The following is a 26,602-nucleotide window of genomic DNA, read 5'->3' on the forward strand; positions in this document are numbered from 1 at the left end:
TGTGATGCAGCATGAGGTAAGAGATGATGGAGCTTCATCAGGGCAGGGTGGAATCAGTCAGCAAGGGCTACCTGACAAGGGGCAGATGGCTTCCAACTCACAGTGATTCAATTTTAGAACAGTGTGAAAGCAATATGCATTCCGTTGCATCCATAATCCCAATTTTTATATTTTCTTGGGCTAGTGATATGTTGTATGATATTCTTACAACACTGGGCAGCAGCAAGGGCAGCAGCTTCCACTCAGTTCCATGATTATGCAGAGAAACAACTGACACTCCATGATACACTGTGTTGCTAAGGTGACATGATTGCTGGTTTATATTATTAAATGCATTTTTAAAACATACGTATATTTAACAGATATATGTATATATTAGCATTTGTTTATTTATTTTTTTAACATAGTGCTGAGGATCAAACCCAGTGCCTTGCACATGTGAAGCAAGCACTCTACCACTGAGCCACAATCCCAGCCCCTTAAATGCATTTTTGGCTCACGATATTTTCAACTTACAAAATATGGGGACATGACCACATCACAACTTGATTAGCATCTGTACCACAAACTGAGTGGTTTAAACAACAGAAATTAACTCCCTCCCAGTTGTCCAGGCTAGTCCAAGAGCAAGGTGTGGAGAGTGTTGGTTCCTACTGAAGTTCAGAAGAGTTTGTTCCAGGCCCCTCTCCTATCTTCTGTAGCCTGGCATGATTCTTACTGTGCTGCTGACCATTCTCTCCCTAGGTTTCTTCATGTCATCTCCCTTCTGCATGTGTCTGCATCCAAATTTCCCTGTTTTATTAGGACACCAGTCATATTGGATTAGGGCTCACTCTAATGACCTCACTTGAACTTGATTACCTCTGCAAAGATCCTATCTTTAAATAAGGTCACTTTTGGAGATACTGAGGGTTAAAACTTCAACACAGGAATTTTGGAAGAACACAGATCAACCCATAATAAGAGATTAACCAACTGTGACCCAAGGGCCAAATCTTGTCCACTAAGTATACACTCTATCACTGAACTACATCCCCAACCCAGTAAATTAATTTTTTATGAAGACACTATGCCATACAATTGTCAAACTATGGAACCAGCCAAGGTGTCCATCAACAGAGGAATGGATAAAGAAAATGTGTTATATATGAACAATGGAGTTTTATTCAGCCATAAAGAAAAATTAAATTATATCATTTTCAGGAAAAAGGATGAAACTAGAGAGCATTAAGTCAAGTGAAATAAGCCAAACTCAAAAAGTCAAAGGTTGTTTTCTTTCAGATGTGGAAGCAAGAGAGGAAAAAGGAAAAGAAAGACTGTGGGGTGGGGGAGGGAAGGATCTCATGAAAATCAGAGGGAGATCAATAGAGTAGAGGAAAGGGACCTCAGGAAGAAAAAGGGAAGAAAAAGGGGAAATACTGGGGAATGATACTGGACAAATTATACTATTATATTGTTTGCATGTATGAATAAGTAACAACAAATCCCACAATTATGTACAGCCATATGCACCAATAAAAAAAAAAAAAATATGGAAAAAAAACCTCCAAAGGCGAACAAAGCACCTCTAGGCACCGACCGACTCTGAGTCAGCGGGCAGATGCCTTTGTTCTGTCCTCACTGTGCTATAAAAGCAATCTTCTTCCAATAAACTTTTTTAACTGACACGTCTGGAAACCACATTCGATGGATCACCATTCCAATGTGACTAATAAGGCTGATACCTGAGGCCAGCTGGACTTCAAGGGTGAAAGATGGAGTTTCACATCAGTTAACCCCAGAGCCACCCATTGCTATGGTTTGGATGTATCCCCCCCAAAGTTTATGTGCTGAGCACTTAATCCCCAAATTTATCTGCTGATGCTATTTGGAGATGGTTATGATTAGATGAGATCATGAGGGTCTGGCCCCTGTGATGCAGGATTTGTTGCAGGATTTGTGCACAGAGACAGGGCACCAGGGCGTTCCACAGGAAGCAGTGTTTATTTAGTGCCTGCACAGAGTAGGCAGATTCTCATCCAAAGGATGACCCCCCTGGGCTTTGCCTTATATAGCCCCTACTAGTCCCCCTCTCCCCCAACCCCCCATTACATGTTAACTCCTATATAGATTTCACGTGGGTATTCTATACTATAAAATCATACATAGCTTATGGCACAGCTGTGCAGGCACACGAGTGGGGGTTCCCAGCAGGGTTGTGTGTGTGCCCGAATGTCAGCGGAGGAGGGCATGCATGCTAAGTGTGCCACGTGGCCTTCCTTTTGTCTGGGAAACGCATGCATACATGGTCACTGAAGGCATCAAGTTACCCAACAGAGCTGAGCATGTACCCACGGATACTGGCTGCACCATGTTGTTTGATAAAGTCACACGTGTGCACACATACTAGCATGCTGTGCCATCTTGTAGTTATTTGAAGAGGGCTCCTACCCAGGATTAGTGGTTTTGTAAGAGAAAGAGACTTGAGTTTGCACGCTCCTGCTATCCCACAATACAATACTCTCTGCCATGTTATGACACAGGAAGAAGGCCCTCACCAGATGCCAGCTCCTGGACCTTGGACTTCCCAGCCTCCAAGAGCTATAAGAAACAATTGCTTTTCTTTATAAATACCAAGTCTCAGGTATTCTGTTGTAGCAACCCAAAACAGATGAACCACCTGTCACCTGTCAGTGCTAACCAACACCAGGTTCACCCCACCTTCCCTTCAGAAGGATGTTGCCTGGAGTTTTCTTTCACTATCTTCTCTGAGTGCTTTTGTTCTCAGATGTACCTCTCTCTCTGTCCTCAACCCTGATTCAACCCTCCCACACCCTGGCCTGTGGGAAGCTGCATGGAGAGAAGGGCAAGCCAACCTCTACTTGGAAGTGTTTTCTGTGTAGGAAGGGAGACAAAAATGAGAGCAGGCATGTTCTGCATGAGATGAGCACAGAAGTATGGCATGCACAAGTGTGCGAGGAAGTCCTCAGGCCCAAGGACCAAGTCAACCAAACTGAACAAAGGGAATGGAGGAATGGAGACATCAGTGGTACTTCACAGACTATGAAGCCGCCCAGGCAAAAATGGGTTGCTTGTCACCCATCTTGGATCAGGTGTGAAACAGACAGACTTCTGGATGGGAGCTGATGCCAACGTACATCTCTGCTACTCTGGAGGATCCTCTGCCTTGCTAGGGTAGTCTGCTCTGAGGCTTTTCTCAGGGTTTTAAATTCTGGGGTTCCTGGAGAATGGGAATATAAATGAAATAGTAAGTGAAGGTAGGAAGGAAGGAGAGGCCTCATCTCGATACTATTAACTGCTCTGTGGCAGAAATTATTTGTCTTGGTTCATCTTCAGCACCCAGAGCAAGGCCTGGCAAGTTGGAGGTGCTCAATAAATGTGATAGAACCATTGAAATGAATTACTTACTAAAGGAGCAATTGAGCAAATAGCACAAATTCTGCTGGGCATGTGTTGTGTTTCTATTTAATTTCTTCATGTTGTTGATCCTTAGTAGTTTTGTCACTCATTTCTCTGAAAACTTCCATTTGTCTGCTCTTAAGACACCTCCCCATCCTGCCACCTCCTCCAGGAAGTCCTTCTGGATCTTGAATTGCAAGTATATGCCCTCCAGTCTGGGAGGCAGCTGCATGTCCGAAAAGAACCCCCCAGCATTGGAGTCAACATGTCTGGTCAGTTGTAAGAACTTGACCAAGTTTCTTAAAACTTGCAAGTGCTTTGCTTTTCTCATTTGTAGACAGGAATTCCTAACTGTCTCACAACGTCATGAGGATCAAGTCAGATAATGTATGTGAAGCCCTGGCATGGTGTATGTGCTTTTTGAGTAAATAAATCTTTTATCCAAGGAAAAATTTGGAAGAGCAGGAGCTTAGCAAATATCAACACAGTAGAAAGAACATTCTAGAAGGGAGAATAAAGTTCATAATCTTTTCCTGAATTTTCAGTCTCATGAATTAAATTATTAACATCAAATTTGAGGAGGAAATGAATTTCTACAGAAGGTAATGGCACCATATGCTGCCAATTACGGCCCATAGCTGTGCATTCTTAGGAATCATGAACAGAACACAAAAAAAAAAAAAAAAAAAAAAAGTAATTTTGATGAGCTGTAAGTAAGGCATATTTGTAACAAACATCCTGTAGTTATTGAATAGTTTTTTTTTTTTTTAAATAAGCTACATTAAATTCTACATGCTGTACATACCAAAAAAAAAAAAAAAAAAAAAAAAAAGACTGAAAGAATTTGGGGAGTTTGATGGAATTTCCCTAACCTTAGGAAGGAACACCACAAGTCAAACATCATAACTGCCAGCTGTGGAATTAATTCTAAGCCATTTTAAGTCCTGACAAGTATTTTGCTTGGCAAGAGTAAAGTAATGTGTTACGGAGGATCTCTAAAATTCGGGGTTCTGCTTCAAGGATAATTCTAGCCTTCCTTTAATGCTGTTATGCAAAGATAAGAAACACTGGATTTATAAGTTAGACTGTAAATACACTGAACTTACTGAGAGCCCATAGTATTATGTCACTACTTCACTTTTTTCCCCTATAGCTTTATTTTTACAGGCATCATATAATTAGGTGAATTGATCCAAGTCAGGTCCTGTGCTTTGTTAAGAGAAGACACACACACACACACACACACACACACACACACACACACACACACACACACACAGGCCTCACTCAGCTGGAAATGAGAGGTGAGAGTCCCTCAGGCAAGCGGCTCCCCTCTGCATGCCATGTGAGGCGACACCCTCCCAGCTCAGTAGAGCCTGTCACTGAAAAACTCTTAGAAAGTCAGAAAGTGAGAGTAGGGGTGGAGCAAGATGGTCACATGATTTCAATTCCTTCCTTGAGAGAAGCTATCCCTCACACCAGGAGGACTGCTCAGAGGAATTTGTTCTTCCACTTCCAGGAAACGCTTCTCCTAACAGGTCTTACACCGAAGGCCAACCCGGCTGAGGACAAATGCCAATATGAGGGGCTCAGCCCTGAAAATTCCCTGGCAGCACTGGGCGTTAATTCACAATGAAGTCATGTAATATGTGAATTCCACAGAAAGGCACAAATGAAAAAAAACACTGACGTACCGGCTTTTATTTGTGTGAAAAACAAGCGTTTGCTCCGTTGAAAATGAATTTATATTTGAATTTGCGTTCATCGCTCCACTGATAAGGGCATAAATTTGGGCAACGCATGGATTGCCCCAGACAGCCATTTGGGTGGAAGCTCTATTATCCTGTTGGATGCATAGTTACTATCTTCTTTGTGGTGCCCAGAATCCCATTATAGTTTAATACTTTGTTTCTGCAAGTGTACTGTTGAATAAGATTGGATAGGACTGGATGCCGGCCAGTAGCATCTCTTGAATACTTCTGTGCTGAGGGACTGTGAAGAGAATGAACAGAATGGATTCATGGGGGGGGGGGGGGGACATAAAAGAGAAAGAACGACAGATGCTTTTTATAGAGCAATCTAACAACAAGAAGCTCAAAGTAACACACTTACAAAGGCTTAAGTGCTCAGAGGGTATCACACAGAAATTCGGGTCTCAGCTGGAACCTGAAGTTCCAATGGGGCTGCTGCAGAGAGGCACAGCCAGGAACACAGGCTTCCCGGCAGGGGCTGTCCCGGGGTGGCGGGGTGGGGGGAGCCTGCGTGGTTTAAACACAGGGTCCCGGCGGAAACGTGATTTTAAAATAGCACCCCTAGATTAGACTCAGAGGCCTGCAATTTCACCCCCCAAAATCTAGAAGGTAGGGGAAAAAAACAACCAATTTTTCTAATATTCTAAAAAACGACTACCTGCTTCTGTTGAACTGCTATTGAAGAAACAAAAAAATAGGTTCGTGTGACTCTGCATTGTTAACTGATATTTAATTTGAAGACAATGAACCCTTAAACTTGTGTGCTTGATGATGGTAAGACAAAAGGTATAAACAAGTGGAATATTAATTTGGAAACTCGGATTCAATCCTTTATGCTTGACTTCACAGCCTTTTTTGATGATGTTGCTAATGGAAGTGGCCTATTTAAGTGGTAAATTCAAGAAATTTAACATTCCCAAGCAACCAAAATATACAATAAGTCAATGTATAAATAACACTGTGCTAACTCACAGGTTTTTATGAAGGTTAAGGGGCCTCCTTCATAACCTCTTCCTGAATACAGGCCTGGGTTTGCCAAAGCACCAGGAGAAAACCTGGAGTGGATCCTGGCTGGGATCAAAGAAGCTCAGGGAAGCTTCCACAGATGGGAGCAGAAGTCCTCCAATATTAAAGTCTGTAGGAATAATCTAGGAGCTTGTTAAAAAAGAAGATACCTTAATCATTAGTCCCAGAGAGTCTGAGTCCAAAATCTGTGATGACTTCAGACATGTTCATTTTATTTTTAATAAAATTCTTCTTTTTAAAATTGGTTCATATTAATCATATAGAATGGTGGAGTTTATTATGGCTTATTCATACATACATTAAAAACATAATTTGATCACTGGGTGCTGTGGCACACACCTAATCTCAGTGGTTTAGGAGGCTGAGACAGGAGGTTCACAAGTTCAAGGACAGCCTGAAGAATTTAGCAAGGCCCTAAGCAACTTAGTGAGACCCTGTCTCAAAATAAAAAATAAAAAGGGCTGGGGATATAGTTCAGTGGTAAAGCACCCTGGATTAAAATCTCCAGGACCAAAGAAAAATAACAAAACAAAACACCACCAAAACAAAACCTCCAAACATTATTTGATCAATTTCACTCCTAAATTCCTCCTCCAGCCTTCCCTCCTCCCTCCCCAGCACCCCCGCTCTTCTTTAATGGTCTCCCTTCTGCCTTCATTGCTTCCCTCCCCCTGCACCCCAGGATTTTTTCCCTCTTGCCTCTACATATGAGAGAAAACAATATTTTTTTGAGTGTGACTTATTTTGCTAAAAATTATGTTCCTCCTGTTCCATCCTTTAATGGTAAAAATTTGAGCATTCATAAAAATAAAGAGATTAGTATGATGAACCCCCACATACTCACCCCCAGCTTTAACCATTAACTCATGGCATCTTGTTTCATCTACACCTCTTTCCTGCCTCCCTCACCCCATTATTCCAAAGCAAATCCTAGACATCATTTTTTTTCTGTAAATATTTCAGCATTTATCTCTGAGAGATAAGGACACTTAAAAAAAATAAGTCATTCAGATGAGAATGGAAGAAGTAAAATTGTACTGATTTGCAGATGACATAATCTTGCACCTAAAACACACACAAGCTAATACATGTAAAACTATTAGACCTAATCATTCAGTTAATGAAAATCCATTTATAATAATATTTAAAAGCATAAAATACTTAGGAAAAACTTTAAACAAACAGCACAAGACTTGAACACTGAAAACTACAAAGCAGGGCTGGGGATATAGCTCAGTTGGTAGAGTGCTTGTCTGTCAAGCACAAGGCCCTGGGTTCAATCCCCAGCACTGCAAAAAACAAAAAACAAACAAACAAAAAAAACTACAAAACATTGAAAAAAAATAATAAAGTAGACCTAAATAACTGGAAATATATCTGTGTTCATGTATTGAACAATTTAATAGTGTTACAATGAAACCTAAAATTGACTTACAGATTCAATACAACTGAATCAAAATTCCAAATATCTTTTTTTGTTTTTTTAGAGATGAATGAACTGACCCTAAAGTTCATATGAAATTGCAAAGGACATATAGCCAAAACAACCTTGAAGGAAAAAAATTGAATTCTCAATTTCAAAACCTACTATAAAACCACAGTATTCAAAATTGTGTGATACTGGCACAAGAATACAATAAATGTGATTAAATTAAGAGTTAGTAAATAAACTCATACATCTATGGTCAGTTGATTTCTATAAGGGTGCCCAGATCATTTGATGGAGAAAAACTAGTCCTTTGAACAAATGGTACTGGAACAACCATATATTCATAAGAAAAAGGATGAAGTTAGACCCCTATCTCACATCATATTTGAAAATTAACTCAAAGTGAGTCAAAGACCTAAATGTAAGAGCTAAAAATATAAATCTCTTAGGAGAAAACAAGGCATAAATCTTTGCCACCTTAGACTAGGTAATGTTCCTTGATATGTTGAAAAAAGCACAAGAGACAATAAAAATATTGGTCTTCATAAAATTAAAAACTTTTATACTTCAAAGGACAGTATCAAGAAAGTAAAAAGATAATTTGCATAATGGAAAAAATGCAAATCAAATATCTAATAAGGGCTAATATCCAGAATATATGAGAAGTCTTACAACTCTCCAATAGAAAGACAAATAACCCAATTAAAGTATGAGTAAAGGATCTGAATAGATGTGTCCCTAAAAACATGTGTAGATAGATAGCCAACAAACACATGAAAAAAGGTTCAACATCATGGTCATTAGAGATATGCAAATTAAAACTTTAATGAGATACCCCTTCCATTCACTGAGATGACTATAAAAATAAATAAATGAAAATAAAAAAACCATAATAACAACTGTTGAGTCAGGTGTAGAGAAACTGGAACCCTCATAACACTGTTGATGGGAACATAAAATGGGTATGGTCACTGTGAAAATAGTTAAACAGTTCCTCAACAAGTAAAGCAGAGTCACCATGACCCAGCAATTATACTCCTAGCAATTAAACCCAAGAAAAGTGAAGATGTTAATACCACAATTTGTACACAAATATTCATAGCTGTATTATTCATATTAGTGAGAAACAGAAACAACTCAAATGCCCATTAAGTGATGAATGGATAAACCAAATGTGGCATATCCACTTAATGAAATATTATTCAACCAGAAACAAGGAATTAAGTACTGATACATGCTACAATATGGATGAACCTTGAAAACATGTGAAGTAAAAAAAGCAAGACACTAAAGACCACATATTATATGATTCTATTGCTATGAAATTTCCAGAATAGGCAATCCATAGAGATATAAAATAGATTAGTGGTTGTCAGAAGATGAAGGAAATGAGGGTTTGAGTAATGACAACTGATAGGTATATGGGGTGTTTTAAAGTGTTTAAAATATTTTGGTAATGGTTGCACAACCTTGTGACTATGCCCAAAACTATTAATCTATACATTTTAAATTCTAGTATAAGTGAATTATGTCAATTAAGTGAAAAGGTAACTACAACATGATCATCACACCTAAAGAAATTAATGATATTCCCTTAGTATCATCAAATAGCATAACTGCTCAAATTTCTAATTGCCTTTTTAAAAATAGTGTTCTTAGGGCTCTTTGAATGCTTTCGTGGCAGGCTCTAAGGGTCATAATGAAGTCCATACCTCACAATTAATGAATATGCCTCAGTTCCTTGTAAGCTATAGTTTTACCCTCCACTTTCCTTTTTATGTTCCTCCTTACAATTTATTTATTGAGGAAATCCGACTGCATGTCCTATAGAGCTTTCCAGTCCAGAGTTTGCTACTTGCATTCCTAAGGTGCTGCTTAACATTTTCCATTTCTTCTTTATGTTCCGTATATCCATGGTTGGGCTGCCCCACTTATCAGATGCAGATTTCACTTGTGTATCTGTGTGTGGTTCTGGGGATCAAACCCAGGGCCTTACGCATGCTTAGCATGTATTCTACCACTGAGCTACATCCCCAGCCGCTACATATTTTGACTGGATGGAAGAGGTGTACTTCCATTGGTAGGCACCTAGTGTTGGGTTGTTCTCCTTGCTGTAGCCTGAATCTGGGATGTCCCACAAAGGCCCATGTGATAAAGGCTTGGGCCCCAGCTTGTTGCTTGAAAGGTGGTGGAACTTTTAAGAGATGGGGCCTAGTGGGAGGTACGTTGGTCATTGGTGGCATGCCCTTGAAGGGGATTATGAAGTCCCATTTCTTCCCCTGTCTTGTCCACTTCCCAGCCATGAGGTAAGTGTTTTTGTGCCATCACACAATCTCCACCATGATGTGCTGCTGCTGAACAGATCTAAAAACAACAGGCCCAACTGATTATGGACTGGAACCTCTAAAACTGCACCAATACAAACCTTTTTTCTCTATAAGTTGATTATCTCAGGTATTTGTTATATTGATGAAAAGCTGACTAACACATTCCTTGTGATATGTTATAAAGTGTTGATGCTCAATATCTAACCCTTTTCCTTGTTGTAGGTGGAACGTGTTTGTATTCTAGCACTCCATCTTCACCTATCAGCTAGAATTCTTACACAAAGAGAAACCCTGTGTCCAGTATTTGGTCATCTTAAGTTTCCATTCTAATAGGACAGGGAAAATTATTATTTCCCTTGATTTATTTCCAAATAATAATTATTCTCTATATAAATTTTACAAAAATGATCCATAATTTCTTGTTTGTTTGATTTGGTATCATTTAAAAACATGGATTTAATCATATGATTTGCTTCAATCCAGCACCATTTCTCTTCTAGGGTCCATTCTGATGGGTACATGCTTCTTTGTGTTGGCTCCCAAGTCTATTTGAATAGCTTCTTTCCTTTGGAAATGAGATGTGCCAGGTTCCATTTTGCACATTAAGGACAGTTCATTTCCAACAAGTCTCCTGGTGGCTCTCTTAAGAGAGATCTAAAGACCCTAGTTTAAAGACTAAGTAATTTGTTCAGCTTCAGCCCACGGTGCTGGTTCTCCACAAGCTCATTTAGGTTTTACCTAATGACACGTCTGGGTTGATTAAAGGGGATCATGTGAGTAGTCGCTGTTACTTAGTGATATCAGAGAACACCGTAAAATTATAGGGATGAAAGTTCTCACATTCATCTCTCTCTCTCTAGGGAGAGAGAAATCTAAACTGGGCATCAGCAAAGCACCACACCTACGCCAGAAGTAATGTGGCTGGGGTGAGGTGATGGTGATGGTGATGAGCAGGAGAGGGAGGAGGAATAAATAATAGTAACAATTACCTATGACTCTGTGTCCGCCTTGTTCCCATTGTCATGTTAGAGGCTTTATGAACGTTTCCTTTTAGTATCCACATTGGCCCTCTGACAATGTTCCCTCTGAAGAGAAGGAAACTGGGCAGGGAAGTGTCTCCAGCAGCTTTCGTCCTCTTCAAGGTCAGGAGTGGGAGAGTGGTGAGGACAACAGGGGGAGAAAAGCATTTTATAAGGTAAACCACCCCCGACCCCTGTGCTCCGAACCCAGAGTAACTTGCTCCATTTGCCACGAGAACTCCAAGTTTCACGGTTTGGCTGACATAGTAGTTAGGAAGAAGCTGCTCAATATCAAAGGATTTTGAAGTGAGGATCCCCTTGGGGTCATTTCATTTTAAGGCTGAAGTTTATTGGTTCCAATTACTCTTTTGTCGATGGGGGGATGTGGGGAGTAGGCATTTTGAAGCCCAGTCACAGGCCATATCACGAGAAGGGGAGTCAGAATCCCGACGCCCATCAGATCACTCCTAAGTAGAGGTATCTGGACAGTTTTTTAAATTCCTCTCGTATTCATGATCACTACCAGTTTTTACTTTTCCCTTTGTAAGGACGTATATTGTAAAAAGCATCTGTGCAAGCTGGATTCTTTCCTGACAACAGCTAAAGTTATTCAAGCCGACGGTGCCCTTCGCTTTGTGTGTATGTAGGCACTTCACTCATGTTGCTGAAGTAAATTTGGTTCCTACCAAAATGAAATATGAACAAGAAGCAAAGCAAGGTGTGGTGTGTGAAGTGAATATGGCAAAAAAGAAAACTTCCCGCCTCTGTAAATATTGGTCCCAAACATAGTGAACATGAAGCTGAAGGTTACACAGGAGGCTCTGAACTAAAACCATCCAGTCTAGACATATGGGCAGATGGCATTCAGACAGCAGAAAGAGCTTAGAGGGCTTGAGTTAGTAAGAAATATAATAGGAATGTTTTTAAAATGGTAACTGCATTGTTTTTGGTTTATCTTTATGACTTTCATGAGCAAATATGACTTTTGTGATTAAAGAAAAAACAACAAATTCTCATTTTGAAAAATTGGAAAAGGGCATATGAAGGGAAATGGGATGGAGGTGGGCCCTGGAAGTTTAGGCTGCGGGAGATGGTGGATCCTGGAAACATCTACAGCCATCTCTGTGTCCTGAAGCTGGGTGCTGTAGCTTGGATGTTGAATGTCCCCCAAAGGTACATAAGCTAAAGGCTTAGTCCCCAGGTAGCACAGTTGGGGAGTAGCAGAACCTTCAGGAAGTGGGTCTAGTGGGAGGTCCTTAGGTCACTGGGAGGATGCTCCTGAAGGAGAATGTGGGACCCCAGCTTCTTTCTTCTTCCTGATTCATGAGGGGAGAGGTTTTGCTCTACCATATGCTCCCCATCATTGCCAGCCAGCACATCCACCAGAGGCCCAAAGTAATTCACCCAGTTCTGGACTGGGAACTCCAAAACTGTGATGCACACTGTACCTTTTCTCTTTATAAGTTAATTATATCGGATATTTTATTATATAAATGAAAAGCTAATACGCCTGTGACTCGATTCTCCTCATCTTCTCCCTTAGTATGTTCAGGGAAATGAAGTGGCAGAAAAGGTCAATGAACTGGAAAGCCACTTGAGAGGGTCTTTTATATTTAATAGTTAATAGCAAATGGCTATTACTGCTGCTATTATCAGTGGCCATTATCTCAGACTGTGAGTTTTTAAAAATATCAGTGCTAGGGCCTCCTCCCAGAAGCCCAGAAGGTTCAGTGGGTCTGGGGGAAGTGGCAAAATCAGATTTCAAGTTCAGATCTAACTCTGTTTTTTATAAGTTGCAATATTAAAATTAATCAGACAGGTGACATCAGCAAGATAGTGGAATAGACAGACTTGAACACTCCTCACCCCATGGACATAGCAATTCAACAATAATAAATAGACAAATTGCCTTCAGTGGAAATCCAGAAACCACTAGAGGCTTTATGCAAGGCGAGGCCAAATCCAGCCAACCAGCTGGTGGGGAAATCCAATATACTCTCTTATCATATTCCCTAGTCTCAGCATAGCCTCGTGTAATCGGAAGGCAACCCCCAACAAACAGATTCCCCCTTGGAAAGGAAGGAATTGAACTGCACACCCAACTTTCTAACTTTTCTGTGGGCTGAGGCACTGCTTTCTGTTTCACCTGTCTAAAAACACTAATGGAACTCAGCATACTCTACATTAAGAAGAACATGGTAGTTTGGATTTATCACAAAAGTTTGAGAGACACTCAGAATATTTGGCTGTTCTGTATTGGACCACTCTCTAAAGACTGGGGGAAGTGACTGTTTTCAAATGCACAGATAGCAACAGAAAGAGTCAAATAAAATGAAGAAACAGGAAATATGTCCCAAACGAAAGAAGAAGATAAAATTCCAGAAACTAGTCCTAATGAAATGGAATTATTTCATTTACCTGACATAAAATTCAAAATAGTCATCATAAAGCTGTTTGAATGAGGTTATGGGAACAGTGTATGGATGAAGTGAGAATTTAAACACAGAGGATAATAAAACAATAAACAAAAAAATCTCAGAGCTAAAGAATGAAATAAGTGAGCTGAAAAATTTAGTAGAGTAGGGTTCAACACCAAACCAAATCAAGAAGAAGAAAAGCTCAGTGAATTTAAAAACAGGCAATTAAAAAGTATCCAGCCAGAGAATAAAAAGAAAAGAAAAATGAAAAAAGTGTAGAAAGTTTGAAGGACTTATTGGACACCATTAAGCAATCAACATATGCATTATGAGCTTTCCTGAGGAAGAGAGAAAAGAAACCTTTTAAAATAAAGAAATGACTGAACACTTTCCATTTGGGGAAGGAAATAGAAAATCTAGGAGACCCAACTGACTTCTGATAACCTGGTTTAAGGAAATACACACTAAAACACATAACCAAATTGTCAAAAGTCAAAGACAAAGAGAATTTTGAAAGTGGCAAGAGAAGTGACTTGTCATGTACAAGGGAACTACTATGAGACAATAAACGGATTTCTCAGCAGAAACCTTGCAGGTTTGAAATGGGAGAGGTAATATCTTTAAAATGCTAAAGAAAACAATTGCCAAGCAAAAATATTATACCTGGAAAACTGTCTTTCAAAAATGAAGGAGATAAGTGATCAAAGAGCATTATGTTATGATAGTCTGAGTGACCCCAGACCCCTGAGTCTCTCTAGCTGCCTGCCTGGTCATGTGATCACTCCCTCTCATACGTGCTCTGGTCATTGTTTTGCCATGAGGTCTTCACCAGAGTTGAGCACCATGCCCTTCAATCTCCAGAAGTCTCAGCCAAATAAATGTTTCTTCTCAAAAAAAGAAGATACCTCAGGTATTTCCTTATAGTGATGAAAATGAACTAATAATAGCTACTGAGAAAAATGCTTTAGATGACCTCTAGATCTAAGGTTATTAATTGTTATTTTCTCTTTAATTCTTAATTTTTTGCCCTAGATTGCTTAAAGCCATGTTGGCTAAATAATACAAGTTTGGGATTATTAAATATTCCAGATGATCTATTTCTTTTATCATTACTGACACTCTTTATAATGATAACAGTAATGTTTATACAAAAGATTATTTCATAAGCTACTAATATTACCATTTTTTCACTGGTGTTTGCCTCGTATGGCATTTTCCCATCCCTTTATTTTCAATCTTTTTGTGTAATTATGTCATTTCTAGGAGTCATAAGAAAGATGTTATTCAAATAAATTATACTTCCAACAACAAACAATAGAACTTTGCAATGATCAGAATGTTAAGGTTCAATATATATTTTTTAAATTTTTTTAGTTGTCAATGGATTTTATTTTATTTATTTGTGTGTGTGATGCTGAGAATGGAACCCAGTGCCTCACACATGCTAGGCAAGTTCTGTACCATTAAGCCACAACCCCAGCCCTCAATATACTTTTTACTGTATATGAAATCATTTCTTATAAAATGAAATTTGTATAGAGATAGACTGTGGATTCATATGCTGATATAAGATATAAAACAGAGAGATTTTGTTTATCTTTTACTCAGTTTCCCCTAATGGTAACATTTTATAAAACTACAGTCCAGTGTCACAACTAGGATATGCACATTGATACAATTCACTGATTTCATTCACATTTGCCATCATTACTTACACACGTGTGTGTGTGTGTGTGTGTGTGTGTGTGCAGTTCTAAACAGTTTTATCATACATAGGGTTTATGTGTCCACCACTGTATTCATGACACAGAACAGGAACAGTTCCATCACCAAAAAGATTATTGATGTTGCTATTTATAACCACATCCACCTCCCTTCCTCCTTCTACCTACTCCACCTCTAAATCCTGGCAACCACTAGTCTATCCCCATTTCTAAAATTCTCTCATTCAAAGAAATATTATATACACAGAATCATGCAGCATATAACCTTTAGGGATTGGCTTTTCCCACTCAGCATAATTCCTTGGAGAGTTATCCAGGATGTGTTCATGAAGTTTCTTTTTGTTTCTGAGTAGCTGTGCTTGGGATGCATGTGCCACAGTTTTGTTTAATCATTCAACTGTTGAAAGACATCTGGGTTGTTTCCTAGTACAAATAAATCTCTTATGAACATTCAAAAGAGAAAAAAAGAAAAAAAATGAAGGAAAATTGAGAATGATGATGCTTGCCTGTAATCCCAGTGACTCAGAAACCTGAGGCAGGAGGATTACAATTTCAAGACCAACCTCAGAATTTAGTGGGACCCAAAGCAACAAACATATAATCCTATTATACTGTTATGGTGGTGGGTAAGTTACTTTTAATATTAGCATAAAAATGAAAGAACATAAGTGTTTAAAATAACTATAAAATATTAATGAATGCACAATACAAAATATGTAAATTACAATGTCAATAGCAAAGTAAGGAGGGGAGTAAAAGTGTAGAATTTTTGTGTGTAATTGAAGTTGTAATTAGCCTAAAGTACACTATTGTTAAGTGTATTTTTTATGTATGCCCTAAGGTAACCACAAGAAAAATAATGTGTAGAAGATGCACAAAAGAATAAAGGAGGAATCCAAACATATGAATTTTTTTATTTGCCATGAGCACATTGTAACCCCAGTAGCTCAGGAGGCTGAGGCAAGAGGATCACAAGTTTGGAGTTAGGCTCAGCAACTTAGTGAGATCCTGTCTCAAAATAAAAAATAAAAGGGTTGAAGTCATAGCTCAGTGGTAGAGTGGCCCTGGGTTTAATCCCCAGGACCGCCCCCAAAAGAAGTATATATAATTTTAAAAATCAATGAAACCCAAAGGAATTCAACAAGAGAGGAAAAGAGGAACAAAAAGCATAGTTTAAGGCAGAAGGTGATGAACAAACTATTCTTCTCTATCAATAATTACTTTAGGGCTGGGGTTGTGGCTCAGTGGTAGAGCACTCACCTCGTACTTGTGAGGCACTGGGTTCGACCCTCAGCACCACCTGAAAATAAATAAAATAAAGATAAAAAAAAATAATTACTTTAAGTGTAAGTGGATTAAATTCCCAGTCAAAAGAGATAGGGTAGATAAATGGATTTTAAAAAAAAGTGAGGGCCTGGGGTTGTGGCTCAATGGTAGAGCGCTTGCCTAGCATGTGTGAGGCACTGGGTTCAATTCTCAGCACTGCATATAAATAAATGAATAAAATAAAGGTCTATCAACATCTAAAAATTTTTTTTAAAAAGTGAGAGCCAACTATATGCTGTTTATAAGATACTAACTTCAGACTTAAGATGTGCATGGGCTGAAAGTGAAGAGGTAGAAAAAGATACTCTTTGCAAATAGTAAAAAGAGCAGGGGTGGCTAAAAAATAGTCTGCAAGTCAAGAAGGACATTAATGATAAGTAGATCAATACAGGGCTGGGGTTGTGGCTCAGTGGTAAAGCCCTTGCCTAGCATGCAAGAGGCACTGGATTCAATTCTCAGCACCACATATAAATAAATAAAGAAAATGAAGGTCCATCAATAACTAAAAAAAAATTTAAATAAAGATCAATCCATCAGGAAGACATAACAATTATACATACACCCACATCAGAGCACCTGAATATATGAAAGCAAACTTTGACAGAACTGAAGGGACAAATAGCAATACAATAAAAGTAGGAAACTTCACTACACCACTTTCCATAGTGGGTAGAACATCCCCACAGAAAATCAATAAAGAAACAATAGACTTGAACAACATGTAGACCAATGGACCTAACAACCACATGTGTGCATGTGTGTGTGGATAGACAGTCAGATAGAAAGCACAATCCATCCAACAGCAGTAGAACACACATTCTTCTCAAGTGTGCATGGAACATCCCCTAGAGTAGGTCACAAAACAAGTCAACAGATTTAAGGAAATAGAAAACAGACCAAGTATCTTTCTTTCTCTTTCTCTTTTCTTTCTTGTTTGCTTTTATCCTTGAACCCAGGACTGCTTTACCTCTGAGCTATGTCTCTGGTCCTTTTCATTTTGTGACTGGGTTTGCTAAGTTGCTCAGGGCCTCGCTAAGTTTCTGAAGCTGATCCTGAGCTTGTGGTCCTCCTGCCTCAGCCTCCCAAGTTACTGGGGTTACAGGTATGTGCCACTGTGCCTGACATCCAAGTATCTGTTCTGTCCAAAATGGAATGAAACTAGAAACTAATAGCAGAATCTGGAAAACTCACAATTATGTAGAAATTAACACTCCTGAACAACCAGTAGGGACAAGAAGAATCAAAAGGGAAAGTAGAAAATGAATCTTGAGACAAATGAAAATGGAAACCCAATGTATCAAAACTTATGGGTTATACCAAAAGCAATATTAAAAGGAAAGTTTAATTTCTTCTTTTCCTATTTGTATCCCTTTAATTTCTTTCATCTGTGCTCTGGCTAGAGTTTCAAGAATTGTGTTGAATAGAAGTGGTGAAAGAGGGCATCCCTGTCTTGTTCCAGTTCTTAGAGAGAATGCTTTCAGTTTTTCTCCATTTAGAATGATGTTGGCCATGGGCTTAGAATAAGTAGCTTTTACAATATTGAGGTATGTTCCTACTATCCCTAGTTTTTCTAGTGTTTTGAATATGAAGGGGTGCTGTATTTTGTCAAATGCTATTTCTGCATCCATTGAGATAACCATATGATTCTTATCTTTAAGTCTATTGATGTAATGAATTACATTTATTGATTTCTGTATGTTGAACCAACCTTGCTTGTCTGGGATGAACCCCACTTGATTGTGGTGCATTATCTTTTGCATTTCTAGCCATCAGTGATGAATCTACTGAAAGAGAAATTAGGAAAACTACCCCATTCACAGTAGCCTCAAAAAAAAAAAAAATAATACTGGGAATCAATCTAACAAAAAGGTGAAAGACCTCTACAGTGAAAACTATGGAACACTAAAGAAAAAAATTGAAGAAGGTCTTAGAAGAGGCCTTGGATATGCTCTTGGATAGGCAGAATTAATTTGTCAAAATGGCCATACTACCAAAAGTGTTGTACAGATTTGATGTAATTTCTATTAAAATTCCAATGACATTCTTCATAGAAATAGAAAAAGCAATCATGAAATTCATTTGGAAAAATAAGAGATCCAGAATAGCCAAAACAATCCTTAGCAAGAAGAGTAAAGCAGGAGGTATCACAACACCAGATCTTAAATTATACTACAGAGCAATAGTAACAAAAATGGCATGGTATTGGCAACAAAATAGACAAGTAGACCAGTGGTACAGAATAGAAGTTACAGAGACAAACCCACATAAATATGATTATCTCATACTAAACAAAGCTGCTGAAAACACATATTGGAGTAAAAATAGCCTCATCAATAAATGGTGCTGGGAAAACTGGAAACCCATATGTAGCAAAATGAAATTAAACTTCCATCTCTCACCCTGCACAAAAATCAACTCAAAATGGATCAAAGACTTAGGCACTAGAACAGAGACCCTGTGTCTAGTAGAAGAAAATGTAGGTCCAAATCTTAACCATGTTGGCTTACGACTAGGTTTCCTTAACAAGACTCCTAAAGTGCAAGATGTAAAATCAAGAATCAATAAATGGGATGGATTCAAACTAAAAATCTTCTTCTCAGCAAAGGAAACAATCAGTAATGTGAAGAGAGAGCCTATAGAATGGAAGAAAATCTTTGCCACATGCACCTTGGAACACTAATCTCCAGAATATATAACAAACTCAAAAAACTTAACGCCAAAAAACAAAACAAAACAAAACAAACAAACAAAAAAAAAGCCCAATCAATAAATGAGCTAAGGAACTGAACAGAAACTTCACAGAAGAAGAAATACAATTGATCAACAAATATATGAAAAAATAATCAACGTCTCTAACAATTAAAGAAATGCAAATCAAAACTAAGATTTCATCTCACTCTAGTCAGAATGGCAATCATCAAGAAAACAAGCAACAATAAGTGTTGGCAAGGATGTGGGGAAAAAGGTACACTTATACAATGCTGGTAGGACTAAAAATTGGCGCAATCACTCTGGAGAGCAGTATGGACGTTCCTCAGAAAACTTGAAATGGAACTACCACTTGACCCAGCTATCCCACTCCTTGGTTTATACCCAAAGGACTTAAAATCAGCATACTACAGTCATGCAACCACATCAATATTTATACCAGCTGAATTCACAATAGCTAAACTATGGAACCAACCTAGATGACCTTCAATACATGCATGGATAAAGAAACTGTGGTATATATACACAATGGAATATTACTCACCCTTAAAAAAGAATGAAATTATGGTATTTGCAGGTAAATGGATGGAGCTGGAGAATATCATGCTAAGCAAAATAAGCCAAACCCCAAAAATCAAAGACTGAATGATTTCTCTGAAAAGTGGATCCGTAGTGGGTGGGGCAGAGGGTAGGGAAGAATGGAGGAACTTTAGATTGGGCAGAGGGGAGTGAGGGGAGGGGAGGAGGTGTGGGGGTGGGAAGAATGGTGGAATGAGACAGACATTATTACCCTATATCCATGTATGATTACAGGATTAGTGTGACTCTGTACCATGGACAGCCAGAGGAATGAGAAGTTGTGCTCCATTTGTGTACAATGTATCAAAATGCATTCTACTGTCATTATAACCAATTAGAACAAATTTAAAAAATAAAAAATTACAAAGTTATTAAAAAGGAAAGTTTGTAGTGATAAATGTCTACATTAAAAAATAAAAAGTGTAGAAAAAGAATTAATTAAATGCAAAATTGGAAGGAAATAAAGATTAGAGCAGAAAAAAACTGAAATAGAAATATAGAGAAACAATAGAACAAATCAAAAGGGCTAAGAGCTGACTTTTTGAAATAAAATGGACAAATCTTTAGCTAGACTAAGAAAAACTCAATGGTGAAAAACTGAAATCTTTGCCTTTAAGTCCAGGAACAGGACAAGATGCTTACTCTTGACCCTTCTGTACCACGTAGTACTGGAAGTTCTAGCCAGAGCAATTTTCTATTGTTTCTCGAGCAATTAGAAGAGAAGAAATAAAAGGCATTCACATTAGAGAAGAAGTAAAATTATCTCTGTTTGCACATGACATGATGTACGGAAATGCCCAAAACCCCACAGACTCTACACACCCTTCTAAAAATTCTGTTAGAACAAATAAATTCTGTAAAGTTGCAAAATACAAAATTGACATTCGAAATCAGTTGTGTTTCTATACAATAATAATGAGAAATTAAGAAAACAGTTCCATTTATGATAGCATTAAAGAGTAAAATATTTAAGAATAAGGAGATGAAAGACTTGTTCATTGGAAACTATGAAACATTAATGAAGGAAATGAAATAAGACACAAATGAATGAAAAGACGTCCCATGTTCCAAACTTAGTAGCGTTAATACTGTTAAGGTGTCTGGGCCTTTGAAATGCCCCTGCTACCCAAAGCAATCTACAGATTCAATGTAATCCTTACCAAAATCCCAATAACGTTTTTCACAAAACTAGAAAAAAGTAATCCTCAGATTTATTTTGTATTGCGAAGGATCCCAAATAGCTAAAACAATCTTAGGAAAGAATAAATTGGAGACATCACTATACCCAATTTCAAAATATATCAAGGCTACTATAATCAAAAGCATATGACTGTTATGGTGCTGCCATAATGAGAGAGAAGGCCAATGGAAGAGAAAGCAAAGTCTGTCAAATTACCCACCTACCATCAACTGGCCAGTGAGAAGGACCCCGAGATGGCATGTCTTCTTAAGAAACAGTGCTGGGAAAACTTGCAGGTCAATGAAACCGGACCCTTATACCACACACACAAATCAACTCAAAATGGATTCGAGACTTAAGTGTAAGACCGGAAACTATAAAACATCTGGAAGAAAATGTAGGGGGAAAGCTTCATGACATTGATCTTGACTTTGATTTCTTGGATATAATACCCAAGCATAGGTAATAAGAGCAAAAATAAGTGAATCTACATCAAAATGAAAGTTTCTGCGCAACAAAGGAAATAAGAAACAGAATGAAAAATTAACAGAGAAAAGGAGAAAATATTTGCAAACTACGTATCTGATAAGGAGTTAATATTCAAAATATTTAAGGAAGATATATAACTTTTTTTTAAGAAAAATCCAATTTTTAAGTGGTATGGGTCTTGAATAGACATTTCTCCAAAGATAAAATACAAATGGCCAACAGGTATATGAAAAGATGCTGTACATTACTAATCATCAGATAAGCGCAAGTCAAAACCACAATAAGATTACCTCACACCTGTTAATATGGTTATTTTTGTTAAAAAGGTAAGTATTGACAAATATGTTGAGAAATTAAAACCCTCTACACTGTTGGTGGGAATATAAAATGATGTAGTCACTATGGGAAAACAGCATAGAAGTTTCTCAAAAGATTAAAAATGAAAATTCCATATATCTAGCAACCCTACTCTGAGTATTTATCCTAAAGAATTGAAATCAGGAAACTGAAGAAATATATGCACTTCCATTTTATTGCTGCACTATTCATAATAGGCAAGATGGGGAAACAATTTAGAAGTCCTTTGATGAACTAACGGAAAAAGTGCAGACCATACACATAATGCAATAGTATTCAGCCTTTAAAAAAAGGGAACTCCTACCAGTGTGTTAGTGTAATTCCAGTGACTTGGGAGGCCAAGGCAGAAGAATTGCAAAGTTTGAGGCCAGTGTCAAATGTTCAGCAAGACCTGGTCTCAAAATAAAAAATGAAAAAGAGCTGAGGGTATAGCTCAGTAGCAAAGCATCCCTGAGTTCAATCCACAGCTAAAAAAAAAAAAAAAAAAAAAAAAAAAAAAAAAAAAAAAAAAGAAGAAGAAGAAGGACATCCTGTCATTTGCAATTCAGAAATGAAACTAGAGGACCTTTTACCAAGTGAAACAAGCCAGTCACAAAAGAACAAATATTGCATAATTTCACTTATATGAGTATCTAGCACGGTCAAGCAAACAGAAGTAGTGTAGAATAGTGGTTGCCAGGAGCTGAGGGGAGGGGAAAATGAGGGAGGGTTGCTGTTTGAAAAGTGTAAAGTTTTAGTTTGACAATAGGAATCAATTCTAGAAATCTGTTATACAACATTGTGCCTGTAGATAATAAAATACTGTACTGTACACTTAAAATTTTGTTAAGGGCTGGGGGTGTAGCTCAGTGGTAAAGCACTTGCTAGAATGTGCAATCCCCAGCACCAAAAAATAAAAAATAAAAATTTGTTAAGAAGATAATGGCTCAGGTTAAACATTCTTACCACAATTAAAAAGAAAAAAAATTAACTAGAGGGTTGCCATCAGCAAGCACCTTTAAAATGCCTTTAATAAAGTTAATGAATTTTTATCTCTTTCTTCCTTCCTTCCTTCCTTCCTTCCTTCCTTCCTTCCTTTTTTCCTCCCTCCCTCTCTTCCTTTCTCCTTCTTTTTTACTTTTATTATTAGTTTTAAATTAAACACACTGTGATTATCTTGAACTTGGAACAGCCCCAGTTGGGTTTTACAGCCGGCAAACCAGGAGCAATGCATCATGAACTTCTGTACAATGGGCCAAGGTTGAGCTTCACTGAAAACTATGCAATATATTTGCAATAAATCTGCTTTTGTTTGGATGCCATGGAAAATACTGAGACCAATACCAAAAGCAAGGAATTTGGAGATTATTATTTTAATAGCAAAGGATATCACCATAACAATGAAATATTAGCAAGTCACCAGGCCCAGATGGGAGGTTCAGTGGAACGTCAAAGGAAGTAGCAGAAAAGAACAGTGGCAGATGCCTCCTCTTCTGGTCTGATTTCTGGAGCAAGTGTGATTTTCCATCATCCTGCACTTTGCCAACCTCCTCCCTCCAGCTCCTTTGAATTCAGAATAATCATCAAAGTCTAGCTGGCAAAGCCCAAGAGGTATTTCCAATCCTTCTGTGCTCCTGAAATAAAATCTCAATGGATCATCTCTCAGCCTGACCGAGGAGGAATTTGAAATCTTTTCTGAGCCATGAATCCCTCTGACAGTCTGAGGAAGCATGTGGATCTGTCTCAGAATATTTCTAATGCATGATATGAAACACATATAATTAAAAAGGAAACCAATTTTGCTGAAATATCATGATCAAATATTTTTTAAAATCTGGTTATATAGTAAGGTATATTTTTCTTTATTCTTGTATTAAGATCTGATGGCAGTTCCAGCAACTTCCTTAGTGTTGCAGTAAAGTTGATCATGGTAGTCTTTCAGGAATAACTACAACAATTGTAATGCGGAATGAAAATTTCTGTGATTTCTATGGGAGATAAAGTCACAGAGACTGCAATATTAGTGGGATGTGCTCCCTGCGTTCACAATGAAAAGAAAAGGAATGCTCAATTTCAGTTAGAAGTTAGCATAAAAAACATTTTTTTTGCCATCTAAGTTCACAAACCCACTTGAGTGCTACCCACTTGAGGGTGAGAATTCCTGGACTAGTATCACCTCCTAAAGAGGCAGCCTGGTAAAAGACTTAATGTAGAATTAAATGTTAGGAGTGACTACGTCAAATCATTAGATTTCCTTCCTTGTGAAATGAACTTTCTGAATTAATCAGTAAATATTTTTCAAAACTTGAGAGGAAAAGAGAAGTCTTGCTAACTTTTTCATTATATCCTTAGCAGGTTTTAATGAATTCTAACTAGAAATCAAAGGAAATTCAAATACTGTGCATTTTGCAATAAATGCTTGAGAAGGAATTTTAAAAGTAATGACAATGAACAGTTGAATTTCTGGTACATTAACCACACTGATTTTTCAAAACTGTGTGGATGTGAAATAATCTGTCCTCCTGCCATTATAACTGACTTCCTTCAACTTGATCACACACAACTGCTGGGTTCATTTTGATAGGTAAAGGTAGCTACCAAAATTTTTGAAGTGATTAGGGTTAACCACTTTCCCACATCTCATTACCAGTTTATAATGAAAGTGAATCTCTGACCAAATTCAAACACAGAGAGAGATCTAGTACAGTTTCTGGGTTTTGATTTCTGTTTTTGTGGTGCTGGTGATTGAACCCATGACTTTAGCACATGCTAAGCATACTTTTTACCTCCACAATACATCCCCACCCGCTAGATAGACATTTATTAGCAAAGCAAGCACAGTTGATATAACCTATTCTGTAGACTCAAAGGAGTTCCAGCTCTCCATCCTTTTGGTTGCTGTGCCCATAATATTGTTGTGGAAGACACACAACATTTCAGCAAAGACAGGCACCTAGACTAAGTAGCCCTCAAACCTCAAGCCAGAACCTAAAGGGTATAGGCTGCTGGCTTCTGAATTCTTTACCTCACTCTTGCGAGTGGGTACAATTGTTTATACCAATCTATACTTGAATATCTTCAGCTTCGCCGATGGGAATCCATTTCTGCCATAAGTCTTGCCAAAAAAAAATGACTATTTTTACCAATAAAAACCCAAATTGGATACCCACGATGCTTATTAGAAAAGTTTAGGTTGCTAATGACAGCAGAAGCGTGGCCATAGCCACTTGTGGAGGGTGCTCCTTCCTGATATAACACTAGCTGACCACTCCTGAATTATGCGGTCTTCTCTCTGCCCCGACATTTTATTATGGAAATTGTTAAGAGACAGAAAACTTGCTGGCATGTTGGAGTTTTATCATTCAACTACATCAGTAGTTCTCTAATTGCAGCCTGCAGGGGTTGGGGTTGTAGCTTAGTGGTGGAGCACTTGCCTAGAACATGCGAGGCACTCAGTTTGATCCTCAGAACCACATAAAAATGAATGAATCAAATAAAGGTACTATGTCCATCTACAACTAAAAAAAAATTTTTTTAAATGTATATATTAAAATTTAGGCCGGCAGCAGAATCACCTAGTTAAAACAGATTGATGGGCCTCACCCCAAGAGTCTCTGACCAGTGCAAGTAGCCAGGGAATGGGCATTTCTAACAAGTTTCTAGGTGGTGGTGTTGCTGCTGCTGTTAGTGTCCATATATCACTTTGAGAACCACAGATCTTGGTTTTACTATTGATATTTTGATGGACAGTCACCTGTGGCTTAACACCAAGACACAGTCTAAGAAATTATTGGTTGAATTCATCATTGTGCAAACTTCCGAGAGTGCACTTACATAAACCTGGATGGTCTAGGTCAATCGCTCCACATGGCCTCTCCATGCAATCAGGAGACAGTAAACAGGAGATGCAGGAGGCTGCTTCTGGTGAAATCTGGCATACTGTTTATAGTAACCATTTTTATATAAATAAGATTACACTCTAAAATAGTGATAAAAAAGTATAGTAAATACATAAACCAGTGAGATAGTCATTTATTATTGTTATCAAGCACAGTGTTCTAAACACAATTAAATGTGCAATGTTTTTATGCAAATGGCAGTGCAGCAGGTCTGTTCACATCAGCATCGCCACAAACACAATGCATTGAGTTAGGGCAGCTGCACTATCACTGGCTGACAGGAACTGTTCAACTCCCTTATAATCTCATGGCATTCTATGTGTGGCCCATGGTTGACTAAAAGATTGTGATGTAATATGCAACTGTATATATTTTATCACAAATCTATCCACTCATCCTTTCATCCTTTCATCAATTTTATTTTTATACATATTTCAAAGTAATTTGCAGGCATCAGTACACATTCCCCCTAAACAACACTTGAACATGCATATCATTAATTAGTGATATTTATAAATGGATATTTTTGGAGGTGGGGTACCAGGGTTTGAACTCAGGTGCACTTGACGACTGAGTTACATCCCCAGCCTATTTTGTATTTTATGTAGAGACAGGGTCTCACTGAGCTGCTTAGTGCCTCAATTTTGCTGCGGCTAGCTTTGAACTTGTTGTCCTCCTGCCTCAGCCTCCAGAGCTGCTGGGATTATAGTTGTGCACCACTGTTCCTGGTTATAAATGGATTTTTTGAAGTTAATTTTATATTCAGAGAAGTGTGGCATTAATAAAATTTCTGATTAGGAGGTCTTTAGACTGGAACAGTTCTAGCGTTTTAAGTTTCCATGCAAGTGAACTGATGCCCCATGGTAAACAGTAAAATAAAACTAAAGACTCAACCATCAGAAATCAACAAACTTTTAACTAGGGACCTTCCATTTTAACCAATCAGATTTGTTTTCTTTGTCTTGCTTCCTGAGATGCTTAAAAGTTTTCTC

This window comes from Sciurus vulgaris (genome assembly GCF_902686455.1).
Source record: "Sciurus vulgaris genome assembly, chromosome: 4".
Lineage (NCBI taxonomy): Eukaryota > Metazoa > Chordata > Mammalia > Rodentia > Sciuridae > Sciurus > Sciurus vulgaris.